This window comes from Balaenoptera borealis (assembly GCF_965194805.1).
Source record: "Balaenoptera borealis genome assembly, chromosome: 12".
NCBI classification, from domain to species: Eukaryota; Metazoa; Chordata; class Mammalia; order Artiodactyla; family Balaenopteridae; genus Balaenoptera; species Balaenoptera borealis.
This window is the reverse complement of record NC_138869.1, coordinates 64,107,937-64,125,772: the sequence shown is the minus strand read 5'-3', so window position 1 is coordinate 64,125,772 and position 17,836 is coordinate 64,107,937. Positions and strand designations below refer to the sequence as shown.

The following is a 17,836-nucleotide window of genomic DNA, read 5'->3' as shown; positions in this document are numbered from 1 at the left end:
ACCTAAAGCAATTAGAGAAAAAAAAAATCCCCAATGTTAACAGAAGTGAAGAAATTATAAAAATCAGATCAGAAATAAATGAAAAAGAAATGAAGGAAATAATAGCAAAGATCAATAAAACTAAAAGCTGGTTCTTTGAGAAGATAAACAAAATTGATAAACCATTAGCCAGACTCATCACAAAAAAAAAAGGGAAAAGACTTAAATCAATAAAATTAGAAATGAAAAAGGAGAAGTAACAACTGACACTACAGAAATACAAAGGATCATGAGATCCTACAAGCAACTATATGCTAATAAAACAGACAACCTGGAAGAAATGGAGAAATTCTTAGAAAAGTACAGCCTTTCAAGAATGAACCAGGAAAACATAGAGAACAAAAATAGACCAATCACAAGCACTGAAATTGAAACTGTGATTAAGAATTTTCCAAAAAAACAAAAGCCCAGGACCAGATGGCTTCAAAGGCGAATTCTATCTAACATTTAGAAAGAGCTACCACCTATCCTTCTCAAACTCTTCCAAAGTATACCAGAGGGAGGAACACTCCCAAACTCATTCTACGAGGCCGCCATCACCCTGATACCAAAACCAGACGAAGATGTCATGCACTCACACAAAAAACTACAGGCCAATATCACCGATGAACATGGGTGCAGAAATCCTCAACAAAATACTAGCAAACAAAATTCAACAGCGCATTAAAAGGATCATTCATCATGATCGAGTGGGGTTTGTCCCAGGAATGCAAGGATTCTTCAATATATGCAAATCAATCAATGTGATAAATGATATTAACAAATTGAAGGAGAAAAACCATATTATCATTTCAATAGATGCAGAAAAAGCTTTCAACAAAATTCAACGCCCATTTATGACTAAAATCCTGTAGAAAGTAGGCATAGAGGGAACTTACCTCAACATAATAAAGGCCATATATGACAAGCCCACAGTCAGCATCATTCTCAATGGTGAAACATGAAACTATTTCATCTAAGATCAGGAACAAGACAAAGGTGTCCACTCTCACAACTATTATTCAACATAGCTTTGGAAGTTTTAGCCACAGCAATCAGAGAAGAAAAAGAGATAAAAGGAATCCAAATTGGAAAAGAAGAAGTAAAGCTCTCCCTGTTTGCAGATGACATGATACTATACGTAGAGAATCCTAAGGATGCTACCAGAAAACTACTAGAGCTAATCAATGAATTTGGTAAAGTAGCAGGATACAAAATTAATGCACAGAAATCTCTTGCATTACTATCCACTAATGATGAATAATCTGAAAGAGAAATTAAGGAAACATTCCCATTTACCATTGCAGCTAAAAGAATAAAATAGCTAGGAATAAACCTACCTAAGGAGACAAAAGACCTGTATGCAGAAAAGTATAAGACACTGATGAAAGGAATTAAAGATGATACAAACAGATGGAGAGATATACCTTGTTCTTGGATTGGAAGAATCAATATTGTGAAAATGACTCTACTACCCAAAGCAATCTACAGATTCAATGCAATCCCTATCAAACTACCACTGGCATTTTTCACAGAACTAGAGCAAAAAATTTCACAATTTGTATGGAAACACAAAAGACCCTGAAGAGCCACAGCAATCTTGAGTAAGAAAAAGGGAGCTGGAGGAATCAGGCTTCCTGACTTCAGACTATACTACAAAGCTACAGTAATCCAGACAGTATGGTACTGGCACAAAAACAGAAATATGTATCAATGGAATAGGATAGAAAGCTCAGAGATAAACCCATGCACATATGGTCACCTTATCTTTGATAAAGGAAGCAAGAATATACAATGGAGAAAAGACAGCTTGTTTGATAAGTGGTGCTGTGAAAACTGGACAGCTACATGTAAAGTAATGAAATTAGAACACTCCCTAACACCATACACAAAAATAAAGTCAAAATGGATTAAAGACCTAGATGTAACGCCAGACACTATAAAACGCTTAGATGAAAACATAGACAGAACACTCTATGACATCAATCACAGCCAGATCCTTCATGACCCACCTCCTAGAGAAATGAAATAAAAACAAAAATAAACAAATGAGACCTAATGAAACTTAAAAGCTTTTGCACAGCAAAGGAAACCATAAACAAGATGAAAAGACAACTCTCAGAATGGGGGAAAACATTTTCAAATGAAGCAACTGACAAAGGATTAATCTCTAAATTTGCAAGCAGCTCATACAACTCAATATCATAAAAACAAACAATCCAATCCAAAAATGGGCAGAAGACCTAAATAGACATTTCTCCTAAGAAGATATACAGATTGCCAACAAACACATGAAAGGATGCTCAACATCACTAATCATTAGACAAATGCAAATCAAAACTACAATGAGGTATCACTTCACACCTGTCAGAATGGCTATCATCAAAAAATCTACAAAGAACACATGCTGGAGAGGGTGTGGAGAAAAGGGAAGCCTCTTGCACGGTTGGTGGGAATTCAAATTGATACAGCCACTGTGGAGAACAGTATAGAGGTTCCTTAAAAAAGTAAAAATAGAACTACCATACCACCCAGCAAGCCCACTACTGGGCATATACCCTGAGGAAATCATAATTCGATAAGAGTCATGTACCACAATATTCATTCCAGCATTATTTACAATAGCAAGGACATGGAAGCAACCTAAGTGTTCATCGAGAGATGAATGCATAAAGAAGATTTGTCACATATATACAATGGAATATTACTCAGACATTAAAAAGAAACTAAACTGAGTTATTTGTAATGAGGTGGATGGACCTACAGTCTGTCATACAGAGTGAAGTAAGTCAGAAAGAGTAAAACAAATACTGTATGCTAACCATTTTATATGGAATCCAAAAAAAAAATACTTCTAAAGAACCTTGGGACAGGACAGAAATAAAGATCCAGATGTAGAGAATGGACCTGAGGACATGGGGAGAGGGAAGGGTAAGCTGGGATGAAGTGATAGAGTGGCATGGACATATATACACTACCAAATGTAAAATAGATAGCTAGTGGGAAGCAGCCGCATAGCACAGGGAGATCAGCTCGGTGCTTTGTAACCACATAGAGGAGTGGGATAGGGAGGGTGGGAGGGAGACGCAAGAGGCAGGTGATAGGGGGATATGTGTATTTGTATAGCTGATTCACTTTGTTATACAGCAGAAACTAACACACTATTGTAAAGCAATTATACTCCAATAAAGATGTTAAAAAAAAGAAAAGTCATTTTGGTGCAGTAATATTGTGAGGTAAGCAAGACTCAGATTTTCTGTTTTTAGGCCTTTCAATGTTTTGATCTTGCCAGAAAACCATAGAAATTATTGAATACTTTAAGCAGAAACCTAGTGTTCTATGTTTTAAAGCCTGGTGTTTTATGTTTAGGTTCATGTTTTAAAAAGGATATTCTACTGGGTAGAGATGAATCTGTGAGAAAGCAAGAATGGGTGTGGGAAGCCCAGTTAGGAGACAAAATGTAAAGATGCACAATGGCTCCTTATATTTTTTCATATTCTTTGATTTTATCCTGTTTTGGCTTTTGTCATTGAACTCAGATCAATATACATTTGCTTAAAGAACAAGAAAAGATTTATCAATGAATAAGTCCAGTTCTGCTTGGTGAAGGAGAAAAACTCAAACCAGCCATGCAGTGTCCTCAGTGCCTCTACTGTTTGCCACTGACACCCATACTCCATTTAAAAAGCTCAAAAGTTCTATAGCATCATGAAAATACAGAGAGCAAACATATTCTAAATATAAGAAATCACTCACTGGTGCATTAGGGGAAGAATTTGGAGAAGTTCTAGGGATAAAGGGCAGACATCCCGTATCTCGATCCTTGTGGACAAGAAAGTGATTAAGCAAAGTTAAAGGTCTTTTTTTTAAGACTGTAAAGGGCATAGAGATTCCTGAGGTTCTTCGTAATTATGCAACAGAAATTTAATCCAAATTGGCAGGGAATTAGTCTTTGAAGGATAAAAAGATTATAACTAGGTCCATTGACAATATGGTGTGAATATTTTGTCTGAGCTTAAGAAGAGGTCATTCTATCAGTTTCATTAAGGCTTAAGTATTCATTAAAATGAAGATATTCTAAACATGTCAGACTTTAGGAAAAGAAATCCAGGAATTACAAAGAGATATTCTAAATTGCAAGTGCTTGATAACCATCCAGGGATTGAATTAATAGCCACAAAAATATGAAGTAAATATTTCTGTTGAAAATTCTCTCAAATTTATCCTAAAAGTATATAAAATGTTCAAAGTTAAAATAAAGTTGAGGCTTTGAAGTTTTGGAAATGTCCTCAGTTGGGCTGAATGGGGCTAGGTGAGGGCTGGGTGCCTCAGCCTAAGGTCCTGGTGGTGTGTTCTCAGTCTTGTCCGTGGGGACCTGATTTGATTTGCTTCTCCATGGAGGACTAGTGTTCCCTACCCCTTGTTTTTATTTTCAGAGATCATATCCAGAGACTGAAGATTTTATTTCCCTGGAGAAGTGAATTCTAAGTTCTAGAAAAACGATTGAAAAACACAGTCTTAAGGGAAAGGGTAACCTGATGACACATGACACAGATTCTCATCAATCAAAGAACCACTTTGCCTCAGATTCATCACAGCTTCTGTGAATCACAGCGGAATTCCTCTAACCTTATTGAGAAAGGAGACAGCCTGGCAAGTAACACCCAGGATATTATTTCTGGGGTCCAGTCAACCTGAGGATAATTATTCATCTTACTAAAACCCTTTTGTTGGCACAACATTGTAATGTAGTAGATCAATACTTTGGAGTCCTATACACGGGTCAGATACCGGCTTTATCAATGATTAACCTTGAGACATTGGTTACGGTACAGAACTTATCTAAGCCTCATTTTGTCATCTCTAGAATGGGGATAATGATGCTTTTTACTTTATACTATTATTGGGAGGATGAAATGATTTCATCAATATAAAGAACTTAGCACAGTGAGTGGCACATAATAAACTAATTGCACATAATAAACTAATAAACTCCTATTAGGAGGTCTTTCAGATTAAGTATGATCTTCAGTTCCCATCACAGATGGAAATTAAAGAGTGAAAAATTTCTGTAGAGTATTATACAAATATAATGAATATCCTATGAAACTAACATCAATTCCTAGAAATAGACAATTTTAGAAGAAAACATTATTTTGAAATTCACCACTAAAACACTGTTATAAACTTCAATAAAAAATTGTCTGCCTTATTAAAACATTTACAGTGTTTTCCTCAGAGCCATGGATGGAGAAGTGTTAATGGCATATTGTGTGAGTTTTTCTTATATTCAGATACAGTTTATTCTTGGGAAAATATTAACTGCTTAAGTAAATTCTGCAAAAGTTAGTGACCTGAGGGAATAAAACTAATGTATATATTGAATAGAATATCCTAGTGTTTTCTTGATATATTTAAATGGGATAAATCATGTGGTTTTTTTTTGAAAAATGCAATTTATATGAAAATGTAATTTCTAGATATTTAGCAGCACATTCACGGGGTAAAAAACTGTTGTCTTAAATCCAAAGAAAAATGCAATCTTACACTCTTGTGACTATTTATCAAAATGAAATATTTTTCTGCAGGCATGATAGACAACTTGTTATTACACCCTTGGGGTTTTTCAAGATTCATATTTTGTTTCAGAAACAGGTTATTATTTCTGATTGACTGCTTTGGATTTTAAAACCAATATTGTCATTAACAAAGAAGTATAGTGAGTTATATAACCATAAACAGAATCCGGCTATACTTAAACAACACCTCAGAGGAAGTTTCTTAAGAAATCATTCTGGTAATTTGAAATGTATTTTTTTCTCTGATGTTCTGATATGCTACATATAGATATGAGTTTAATTGCCCTTGGGTGATCATTTTTAAGGGGATCACAAAACTAAATCTTAATCCCTTAATTTCTTAGGACCTTACAATGTTTCCCTTGTGGTTATCTGGTTTACCTCTTCTTTGTTAATGAACCCTAGAGAAATTCTTCTAAGAATCCCTACCTCCTCCGTATGCAAGTATCTGCTGTTGGTGGTATTTTGGAAGAACCATTTGGAGCATCTGCCTCACCCAGAACCTTTTCCTTGAGAAATGTTTGTCGATGTGCTTGAACACTGACAGCCGTTTTTACATCAGATGATCACCAACCTCTAACAAAGTCTCAGCGGAGAAGATCCTCTTTTCTATTGCAGAAGTTCCTGAGTCCGTGTCAGCTGTGTCTTCATTGGCTGAGTTTCTCATTTGGGGGGGATACTGATCCATAATCTTCTCAGAGAGAGGGAAACCTAGTTTTCAGGGAGAGAAAAAGAATAGACAGATTATGTTCAGAGAAGCGAACTCGAGTCCATGAAGTCCACACAACTCAGAGTACTTTTGTTTCCTGACACTTTTCAGTTGCTGATGCCAGAACCTTGAGATACCCAGCTGTTTATGAGTTCCATAAACTATTCCTATGTCCTTATAACACATTTTCCTTTGTTTAAGTAGCTTTTGTGAGTTTCTGCTATTTGCAACTGAAGAACCTCTGCTAAGGAGGAAATTCAAGTCTATGGCCTTGTGTAGGAAAAAAATGTGGTGGTCATGGTAGCAGAATTTTCCCCTATGATATTGTACAAGTCTGAATTCATACACCTCTTAAAAATATCTGAAATATTTAGGGACAAAAGGTATGAAAATCACGTGTAATTTTAAACTATTTTTTAAATTGAAGTAAAGCTAATTTACAATGCTGTGTTAGTTTCAGGTGTACAGCAAAGTAATTCAGTTACATCTATCTAACTCTATTCTTTGTCAGATTCTTTTCCATTACAGGTTATTACAAGATATTGAATATAGTTCCCTGTGTTATGCAGTAGAACCTTGTTTATTATCCATTTTATATATATTGGTGTGTATGTGTTAACCCCAAACTCCTAATTTATCTCTCCCTGTCTCCCCCCCTTCCCCCACTATCCCCTTTGGTAACCATGTTTGTTTTCTATGTCTTTGAGTTTATTTCTGTTTTGTAAATAAGTTCACTTGTATCATTTTTTTTAGATTCCACATGTAAGTGATATCATATGATATTTGTCTTTCTCTGTTTGGCTTACTTCACTCAGTATGATTATCTCTAGGTCCATCCATGTTGCTGCAAATGGCATTATTTCATTCTTTCTTATGGCTGAGTAATATTCCATTGTATATATACACCACATCTTCTTTATCCATTCATCTGCCAAAGGACATCTAGATTGTTTCCATGTGTTGGCTATTGTAAACAGTGCTGCTATGAATATAGGGGTGCATGTATCTTTTTGAATTAGAATTTTGTCTGGATATATGCCCAGAAGTGGGATTGCAGGATCATATGGTAACTCTTTTAAGGTTTTTAGTTTAGTTTTTTAAGGAACCTCCATACTGTTCTCCATAGTGGTTGCATCAATTTACATTATTTACAAAATCAACTCAAAATGGATTCAAGACCTAAATGTAAGACTGGATATTATAAAACTCCTAGAGGAAAACATAGGCAGAATACCCTTTGATAGAAATCACAGCAATATTTTTTGGATCCATCTTCTACAGTAATGGAAATAAAAACAAAAAATGGGACTTAATTAAACTTAAAAGCTTTTGCCAGCAAAGGAAACCATAAACAAAATGAAAAGAGAACCTATGGACTGGGAGAAAATATTTGCAAATGATGCCACCAACAAGGAATCAATTTCCAAAATATACAAATAGCTCATACAGCTTAATATATATTGGGTTGCCCAAAAAGTTCGTTCCGGGTTTTCTATAAGATGTTGCGAAAAACCCAAAAGAACTTTTTGGCCAACTCAATACATAAAAAAAAAATAAAAAATAAAAAAATGGGCAGAAGACGTAAATAGACATTTCTCCAAGATATACAGATGGCCAACAGGCACATGTAAAGATGCTCAATATCATTAATTATTAGAGAACTGAAAATCAAAACTACAATGAAGTATTACTTCACACCAGTCAGAATGGCCGTCATCAAAAAGTCTACAAATAACAAACGTTGGAGAGGGTATGGAGAAAAAGGAACGCTCCTACACTGTGGGTGGGAATGTAAACATGTGTGCATAATTTTAGGAATTCCTGATCATTGACAAAAAGTGAAGCATGATACTTCATAGACCAGGAAAGATTTGTCAACTTCCTTGTAAAAATTTATGGAAAGAGTTTATAAAGAACAAAAGAGAAAACTACACAGGAATATCCGAGAGTAATTTACATATTTTTCTTCTGAGTTTATAATCTTATTTTTTCATGTAAGCTGTGACTCCACTGCACATATTATCAGAGAGAATTCAAGTAATTTTCTTAAAGTCACAATAGCTGTGTGTCAGAACTCAGATCAATTCCAACATACATGTCTTCAGCTACTTTGCTATTCTGCCTCCAAAGGTGATCCTAAAATTTGAAGGGTTGCCATGCAGGTTAATTCCTGGAAGCACATTTTTCCATTAGGGATATATACAAAGGAAAGATATGAGTAAAGAAAGCTTCTGATGTTCCTTATCAACATCCCTTGCTCCTTTTAGATATTCATCCTCTACCCCACTCCACCTTTTTCTTATCTCAGGCCCACTAGAGAGTAAATTACTTGGATGTTACCTTTATTTAGTAGCATGTAACTACCAGCCAGCCATCTTTACTGCACCTGCCTGGATTTTTCTTGTGATTCTATAGGACTAGGAGTTATATTTGAGTTATCAAAAAACAGGATAGTGGCACTAAAAATCCTCCAAAGAAAAGAGGTTTCTACTGTAAGGTATTTCCTTCTTTATATATGGTATGAGCTAATGGCTTTAAATATTGCTGTGGATGAATGACCACATTTGTCAGCTCCCACAATTTAAAATTGGGCCCTACAGAGCCAATAGTTCTTATTACTTTGAATAAATCTGATAGCATGTGGCAATTCCAGTATAATTTTATTTTAAATGTGTTTAGGTGGCTATCTATAGTTGACAATGACAAATGAGCACAGTTTAAGGCTATTTTCATAAGCATTGATCCATGCTAAAAAGACCAACGTAGTTCTTATTGCAATATGTTGTGAGTCTGGGAAACAATGGACAAATTTATGATGAGTCAGTTACCTGACTCCTGCAAAATACAGCATTAGCCATTTTGAGAATGAATCTAAGAATAAACACTATAGCTACTATAATGACTAAAAACATCTGTGATAGAATCACCACAATTTTCTTCACTTAGAGAAATTCCATGCCACGCAATTTGGGGGTCACTCTTGTGGTGCCAGAGATAGGTTTAGAGGGAGAGATAACAAGCAAGTTGCTTCCCTGAGTCTAGCAGGAAAAAGGAACAACTTTAGGAATAATTGATAGTGAAGGGATGAGGGAGATAAAAAGAGATGGACTGGGAAGAATTTAATGACTCTTTGTAGCTTTACATCTGTCACAGTTTTAGTGCTACATTAAAGTTTCATTATTTTCACATTTCGTGTTTTCATATTTTTCCATCCCCTTCTTTCTGCTAAATTTACCAAGTAACACAATGGAGATAATGGAGAGCTATTTCTGCAAATGTCATCGAATGTTACTGGAAATGAATAAAGTGTTTCACTGATGCATTTCCCTCAAATACATTTTCAATTAGCAGCAGAGGATTTGTGTACAAAACATGCTCTTTAAAAAATTACAGAAAAAATAGACCATGTTATGAAAAAATGGAAGCCTAAAATCATGAATATTTGTATCTTTGTTAAATTTCAATGGGTCAAATGGTTGTGTCAACCTGCTTTTACGAAATTTCTTTCCTTGTAATATTTAGTGTTTATCTAGATATATACTCAACGCCTTATCTCCTTGAACTTTCACTTGTCACAGGCTACATTTTCATAAGTTCTGTTAATTTCACCAGTAAGTTAAAGGTATTTTATGTGTGAATACCATAGGGCATTGATTAAACTTATTTTTTCAATCCTGTACTATCATAATTACTATTTTGTAGTAATTCTTCATTCAGAGTAAAGAAGCCATGATTCTATTGGGTTGGCCAAAAAGTTCATTCAGGTTTTTCCGTAAGATGTTACAGAAAAACTCGAAAAAAGTTTTTGGCCAGCCCAATATTTTTGTCTCCATGACTGAATTGTCATGCAGCCTTTTTTGATACTTTAGTAGACTACAGTGGAAGAGAAAAGATTCCAATAGTTTGCCCTAAGCCTGTTGCATTCCATGATGTGTAGGGGAGGGCTGGACCTTGAGACACAACTCCTTCAACCAAATCTGAACTGCTGGTCAGTGCTGCAGATGGACACAGTGAGGGCAGAAATCCACATCTTCATTCGCCATATAATTCTCTCACTGCCTGTACTGCCATGTCCCCCCACACTCAGAGTTCCAAGTCAGGAGGACTGAGCATCTTCAGGTGGATAGAGTCTGTATTATGCATCTTTTCTCTCTCCTCCTGTCTGGTGTAGGGAATATGCCCGTTCAATGTTACATGTGTTAATGAATACCATGTTTTAAATTCAACTCTGTTCCCTTGTCCTCATGCAAAAAATATCTAAAATAGCACCAATCACATAGTGTGCATGACTTTGCTCATAATGTGTAAGAGGTCCTGATTCCACTGTCATTTGTGAAACTGGACTCCTGCTCAGATGGGTCTTGAACCCAGCCGAAACTCAGATTGGGACTTGAATCAGGACCTCTAACTTAGGAGGGGACTCGAACCCACTGTCTTTTAATTGAAACCATTCACCTGGTGTCAGGACTTACTGAAGCTCAGGTTCTTTTGTCTCAACACAGAAAGAATTCAGCATGAGGCAAAGTAGCAGGCAAAGAGTTTATTAGCACAGGACTCTTGTGAGTGATACAAGTGGGCAGGCAAGGAGGTGCAGTCCCAGGAACAAAGACGGCTACATTTTTAAAATCAAAGGAAAAGGGGAGAGGGGAGAAGACCACCTTCTTCCTTATTTTTGGGTAGATGTCAAGGGCTTACATCATTACTTCCTCCTCTGACCCTATATGGTCTTACTGGGTCTAACTGCCAAGGCACTATTTAAATCATATGTATATTAGCAGAAGGGTGGTGACATATACTAAAGTATGTTAATTCATCTCAGGTTTCAATATAATGTCCCTTTTCCCCAGTTTCTTTCCCCTTTCACCTATGTCCCTGTCTTGGCTACATGCAGAAATGTTACTCTTCAAGGACTGTTAACTCCCTGACCTCATATAACAAGATTCAGACTCCATATCAATTGTCTGTGTTTTAACTATCAGGGTTTGTGGCTTGAGTGTGCCTGGAGTTTGAATGTACCTGGTCTTCCTTCAAGGTAAGGTATATTGTTGCTAAGTTACTAGATTCTCTTCTTCAGTGGTCATTACCTTACAATTGTCTCCCAAACTCCCTTAAAATTCCCACTCTGTCTTTAGTCCCCTGGTGGGATTTCTAAACTATTTAATTATCCTACTCTCTCCCTATCATTTGCATTACTGAATTACATTCACGTGTCTTCCTTACTTATCCATGTGTTTTGCAGTGAGAGATGGACATTCAGTCTCATGGAGCTAAATACTGGAAAAAGCCATGATATTCTGACTGGGAATTGAACTTATCCCCCTCACGAAATATGGTTGAATTAATGTCAATTCTGTTTAGTATATTAGCTCATTCTCTCATTTTTTGCATTGCAATGATGTTTTGTAATAAGCAATATTAATTTTTAACACCCAGTCTGCCACCCTTGAGAAAAACTAAGTTGTACGTGCTGCATTTGTGATTATAGGTGAGCAAATCAAAGAACAACTAAGGTGAGAATGCTTTCATTGACTTTTATTTTATGTTTCATATTACATGACGTGAGGAGTGTTACGTAATATCAACAGTTTGCTGTATTCACATACTGTCGCTCATTCAGTAAACATTTATTATAAAATTTCTTTTTGCCACTTAAGTTCTGTGCTAGATGATAAAACCACTGTTAGAGCTGCTAAGTTTGCAGTGTGCCTGTGGCTATCACCTGCATGTATAATGGTCACAATCGTGTGTTTCTATACTTGAACTTTCTAGGCAGCTCTTGTAAAAGAGAAAAAGATGGGTTGGTGCTAGAAAACCTGGGTTCACATCCAGCCTCTGACTCTATGTAGCTTTATGGTTTTGATTAAATCCTTTTTCTTCTTTAGCCTCAATTTCCTCTTGTGTCAAAAACAAACATGCTTGTCCTAGGGTTGTGTGAGATAATGCACAAAAATCATCTGTAAACTTTAGAGAGGTTCCCAGATTTTAAATATTGGAATTATTATGAAATGTGTAGGCAGTTACCATTAAGGAGCAAATGAAAAGCATTTTCCATGAGAACGTCCTGCCTAGCAGCAGAGACCTTGCCAGGATGTCTCACCCAGGGCTCCTTTGGAAGTACACTCTGATCCATGATTGGCAGTAGCATGCTTGGAGCCCTCCATGGCCCTGCTTTAGTGCTGTGTTCCACACAGCTTGCTCTTTGTTAATTAAACTGAGCCAAGAGTGTCAGCATTTATTAGACCGGACTCGGACAAGCATGGAACTATGAAAGCAAAAAAGAATTTCACATTTGTGCAAGGTTACTGAAAATATGTAGACTTTGAGGTTTACATATCTTGCCTTCTTGTACATTACAATTTAAAATAAGCATCCTACTCAAACAAGGAATATGCAAAAGAAATGTCCAGCTTTACTAATACTGACCGGCATGTGGGTCTTTCAGTACCATTGGAGCATTTAGATTTTTATCCCCAAGAGGCCTGCATTCTGCACTCAGCTGAAACCAGTGGAAAAGGATCTCAGAGATAACAATATCATAGCCCGAATGTCTAGAGTCATTTTCATCTGGATGATGCATTTTACTTTCTATACTTTTTAAATGGAAAGGAATAAAAGAGCCTTGTTTCTCCCCCACCCCCCAATTGAGTAGCACAGCTCACATCTTGAAAAGCTATCGACAGACCCCCATTTCTTTGATATATTTAACCAGAAAGGGCTCGTGATGATGAGTGATCATTTACAGACACTTTTAAATGTGGGAGTTAATGGAAGTGAGAATAAAAGGAGAAATTATTCTTACTTTTTACTGTGCCTCCCAGTGAAAAGATTTTTGGCCTTTTCTGGAGGAAACCTGCCTGATTCACCTGCCTGGTGATTACTGATGAAGCCTGACTTACATCTTTACACACCAGCATTAAAGGGTCCTGGTTTTTCTTTATCTTTGAGAATACTTCCTTCCTTGAGTCATTAGAATCAGCTCTAAGACGGTTTTCTCCCAATCGACTTCAAATGCTAGAACAGTCAATTTTAAGGAGCGTATGTAGAAATAAATTGTACTTTGGTGCTTCTCTAATAATCAAAGGAAAAAAATGGGTTATTTCCTTGGAATTAGAGACAGACATGCTCACATTCATCAAATATTTATATGGAACCAAATGTTTCTTAAACAGATTAAGACTAGTTAGTGACATACCAGCCTAGCCCAGTGTGTCTGAAGTTATGGCTGGGGACTCCTGTGTTGTCACCAGGTGAAGGCATTGCCACCAGCTACACATTTGCTGCCAGCAGTTCCAATCAGTACACATTTCCATGCTTATTTTTCAAAAGTTTTGTTGAGTATATAAAGTTTATTTTTAAGAATATTAGACAGATTGCAGTTCACTCCCATTTCTTTGATTTATTAAACCAGAAGGGGCTCATGATGATGAGTGATCATTTACAGACAGTTTTAAATGAGGGAGTTAATGGAAGTGAGAATAAAAGGAGAAATTATTCTTACTCTTTACTGTGCTTTAAAGTTAAAAGATTTTTGGCCTTGTCTGAAGGAAACCTGCTTCATTCACTTGCCTGGTGATTATCAATGAAGCCTGACTTACATCTTTACTTACAGTCAAAAATTATAATGAATGATTGGATACACACTGAAAGACATTTAAAAAAACTCTTTTAAACCATAGATATACACACTACATAATTATTACAATTTTTGCTTAATTTTATCATAAATTAATTTCAGACGATTCTCTTACATATAGTTTCCTGCCTTACATAGGTCAGACATAAGATCGGTGCTTTTCAATGTTTCTAATTTTCAAAGTGGTTAAAATGTTATGTTTCATTGTAAAAATTTTTAGCTATTCAGCCTATTTATAACAACCAAAGAGAGAAACAAAATGGATCTTATGAAGAGACATTCATTAATGGGCAAGTATACGGGGATTAGAAAAGTCTGTCTGAATCAGAAGGCAGGGATGACATTTAGTATCCAAGTCCACTTCCAGACAAAATTAGCTAAGGCTGCAGTGAGGTTAAAGCCTGCTGGTTGCAAAATTTGAAATTGGTTTCCTGGGGCTCTCTGTAAACTCTTCATTACTTTACTCAATCATGGTTCATTAGCAAGTTAACAGACAGAAGACCAGTGTAGGTTGGGATGTATGTGGAGCCAATCCTTCCATCTCCTTGAGCATCACTTAAAACTTGAATGTCACAGCAGATTAGACATTGCATTGAGCTGTATTTTCATACAATGCTGTACATGGTCATCCCACAAATCACATCCACTCAATCTCTAAATATTGTTAGATGTTTTTGTTTTATCACGCATTTCACAGGTCAGGATAGGTTTTAATTACAAGAGACTATGATGGAACAAATAAGAAATCTCAAAAGGCATCTAAGAAAGAAAACTTGGAAAAACTCAGTTAAGAGATCTGACGAAAGTAGATTTAATTGTTCCCATTAACTTGGATCTAGTTCACTGGAGGGGAAAAAATCCATAGAGACATTAGAGCATTTAAATGTGCTTCTGAAAATGTTTGGACAAACTGTAGCCTTGGCTCATGAAATAGTTTTGCTCAACCTAAGCTAATGTTTTTGACTCTCAGACCAAAAAATTCATTTTATACAGTTCATATTGCAAGAAAGTATTTTTGTAGTCTTGTGACTCATGAAAAACACACTGTCTAGGGAATGTTACATAATTCCCTAGGACCCACTACCAGTTATGTTGTATTTCTGTTTTGGCCTGGTAGGCACTATGTTACTCAGAGGATCTGTTATTAGTTGCTGTCTAAAGTATCCATTACTCATATCTTATGTGTATTTCATACTATAGAGTGTTTCATATTCAGGGAGTAAGCCTGACTGCTAGTTGAAATAAAGTGGGATGGATGTTCAGTTTAAGAAGGATTGGGTTTACCAGACAAGGATGCCCACTCTCATCACTTTTATTCAACATAGTACTGGAAGTCCTAGCCAGAGCAATTAGGCAATACAAATAAATAAAAGGCATCCAAATTGTAAAGGAAGGAGTAAAACTGTCTCTATTCACAGATGGCACAATATTACACATAGAAAACCCTAGGCTTTACAAAAAATGTTAGAAGTAGTAAATGAATTCAGTAAAGTTGAAGGATACAAAATTAATATACCAAAATCACTTGTGTTTCTAAACACTAGTACCAAACTATAGTACAGAAATTAAGAAACCGATCCCATTTATAACCACATCAAAATAAATTGAATAAATAGGAACAAATAACTAAGGAGATGAAAGGTCTGTACACTGAAAACTATAAGACATTGATGAAAGAAATTGAGAAAGACAAAAATAAATGGAAGGATATTTTGTGTTCATGTACTGGAAGAATGAATATTGTTAAAATGTCCGTACTACCCAAAGCAATCTACAGGTTCTGTGTAATCACTTTCAAAATTCCAATAGCATTTTTCACAGAACTAGAACAAACAATCCTAAAATTTGTACAGAACCACAAAAGACCCTGAATAGCCAAAGAAATCTTCAGAAAAAACAATAAAGTAGAAGCATTATGCTTCCTCATTTCAAATTATATTGTAAAGCTATAGTATTCAAAACTGGCCCCAAAACAGACACATAGATAAAGGGAACAGAATAAAGTGGCCAGAAATAAACCTAAGCATATATAGTCAATTTATGACAAAATAGCCAAGACTATACAATGGGGAAGAGATAGTGTCCTCAATAAAGGATGTTGGGAAAACTGGGTAACCACATGCAATAGAATGAACCTGGACCCCTATCTTACATCACACAAAAATTAGCTCCAAATGGATTCAAGACTTGAATATAAGACTTGAAACCATAAAACTCCTAGAAGAAAACATAAGCTCCTTGACATCAGTCTTATTGGTGATCCTTTGGATATGATACCAAAACCAAAAGCAACAAAAGCAAAAATTGACAAGTGGGGCTACATCAAACTAAAAAACTTGTGCATGGCAAGGGAATCCATCAACAAAATGAAAAGGCAACTTACTGAATGGGAGAAATATTTTCAAATCATACATCTAATAAGGGGTTAATATCCAAAATGTATAAATAACTCATATAAGTCAATAGCAAAAAAAAAAAAAAGAAAAGAAAAGAAAGAAAAAAACCCCAAACCACACAAAAACCACAAAAAAAACCCCAACAAAAAAACAAGCAATCTGATTGAAACATGGGCAGAGGATCTGAATAGACATTTTCCAAGGAAGTTATACTGATGGCCAATAGGTACATGAAAAGGTATTTAACATCACTGATCATCAGGGATATTGAAATCAAAACCACAATGAGATATCGCCTCACACCTGTCAGAATGACTATCATCAAAAAGACAAGAGATAACACGTGTTGGTGAATATGTAGAGAAAAGGGAGTCCTTGTGCACTGTTGGTGGGAATGTAAATTGGTGCATCCATTATGGGAAACATTATGCCTCAGAAAATTAAAAATAGAACTACCATATGACCTAGCAGTCCTACTTCTGGGTATATGTCTAAAGGAAATGAAAACAGGATATCAAAGAAATTCTGTACATGTTCATTGCAGCATTATTCACAATAGCTAAAATATGGAAATAACTTAAGTGTCTATCAGTGGATGGATGAATAAAGAAGATGTGGTATACATATATGATGGAATATTATTAAACCACGAGAAAGAAGGAATTCCTGCCATTAGTGACAAATAGATGGACCTTGAGGTCATGATGCTAAGTGAAATAAGTCAGAAAGAGAAAGACAAATACTACATGGTGTTACTTATGTGTGGACTCTTAAAGAAATTCAAACTTGTAGAAACAGTAGAAAAGTGGTTTCCAGGGGCTGGTGGGTGGGGGAAATATGGACAGGTTGGTAAAAGGATAAAAATTTTCAGCTGTAAGATGAATAAGGTCTGAGGATTTAATGTAAAATATGGTGACTGTAGTTGATAGCACTGTATTGTATGATTGAAATTTGCTAGGAGAGAACGTAAATGCTTTCACCAAAAAACCCAAAAGATAAATATGTGACATCATGGACGTGGTAATTTACTAGATGTGGGAATTCTTTCATAATGTATGTGTGTATCAGATCACCACAATGTACACTTTAAATACTTTACAACTTTATTCATAAAAAAAAAAGAATTGTGTTTGCTAGAAAGAGAAAAACAAAAACAAAACCTAAGGGTGGCTTGAATATTTTTTTTAAAAAGGTCAGTCTGCAACAGTAAGAAACAAAACAGAAGTGATATTTTATTTAACACTTACTTTTTACATAGGAGGAAAAAACATGACAGTGATTTATCCTGGCTTAACTTCTGTCCTTTGAGTTACAGGATTTTCCATTTTTTCCCACTTTCTTTTCTGTTCTAGTTTTCTTGCATTTATTTAACAATTTCTAGGCCAGCCTTCCCTGCATCATTTTCTCATTTGTTTTCATATAAAAGTAGACTCATGAAATGCACTCTTCCTGCTGACAGGTGAGGACCCAGCTGTCTGATCATCACACTTTAGTGCTGCCC

At 35.8% G+C, this 17,836-nt stretch overlaps 1 long non-coding RNA gene across 1 annotated transcript in view; it reads left to right on the top strand.

Annotated features, from left to right (window-relative positions):
• LOC309608007 overlaps positions 1-17,494 on the top strand; it is a 34,065-nt gene extending 16,571 nt beyond the window's left edge. The window contains exon 2 of the long non-coding RNA XR_014232612.1: positions 1,122-17,494. This is a non-coding gene — a long non-coding RNA (uncharacterized lncRNA). The remainder of the gene's footprint in view (positions 1-1,121) is intronic.
• Positions 17,495-17,836: the final 342 nt, after the last annotated feature.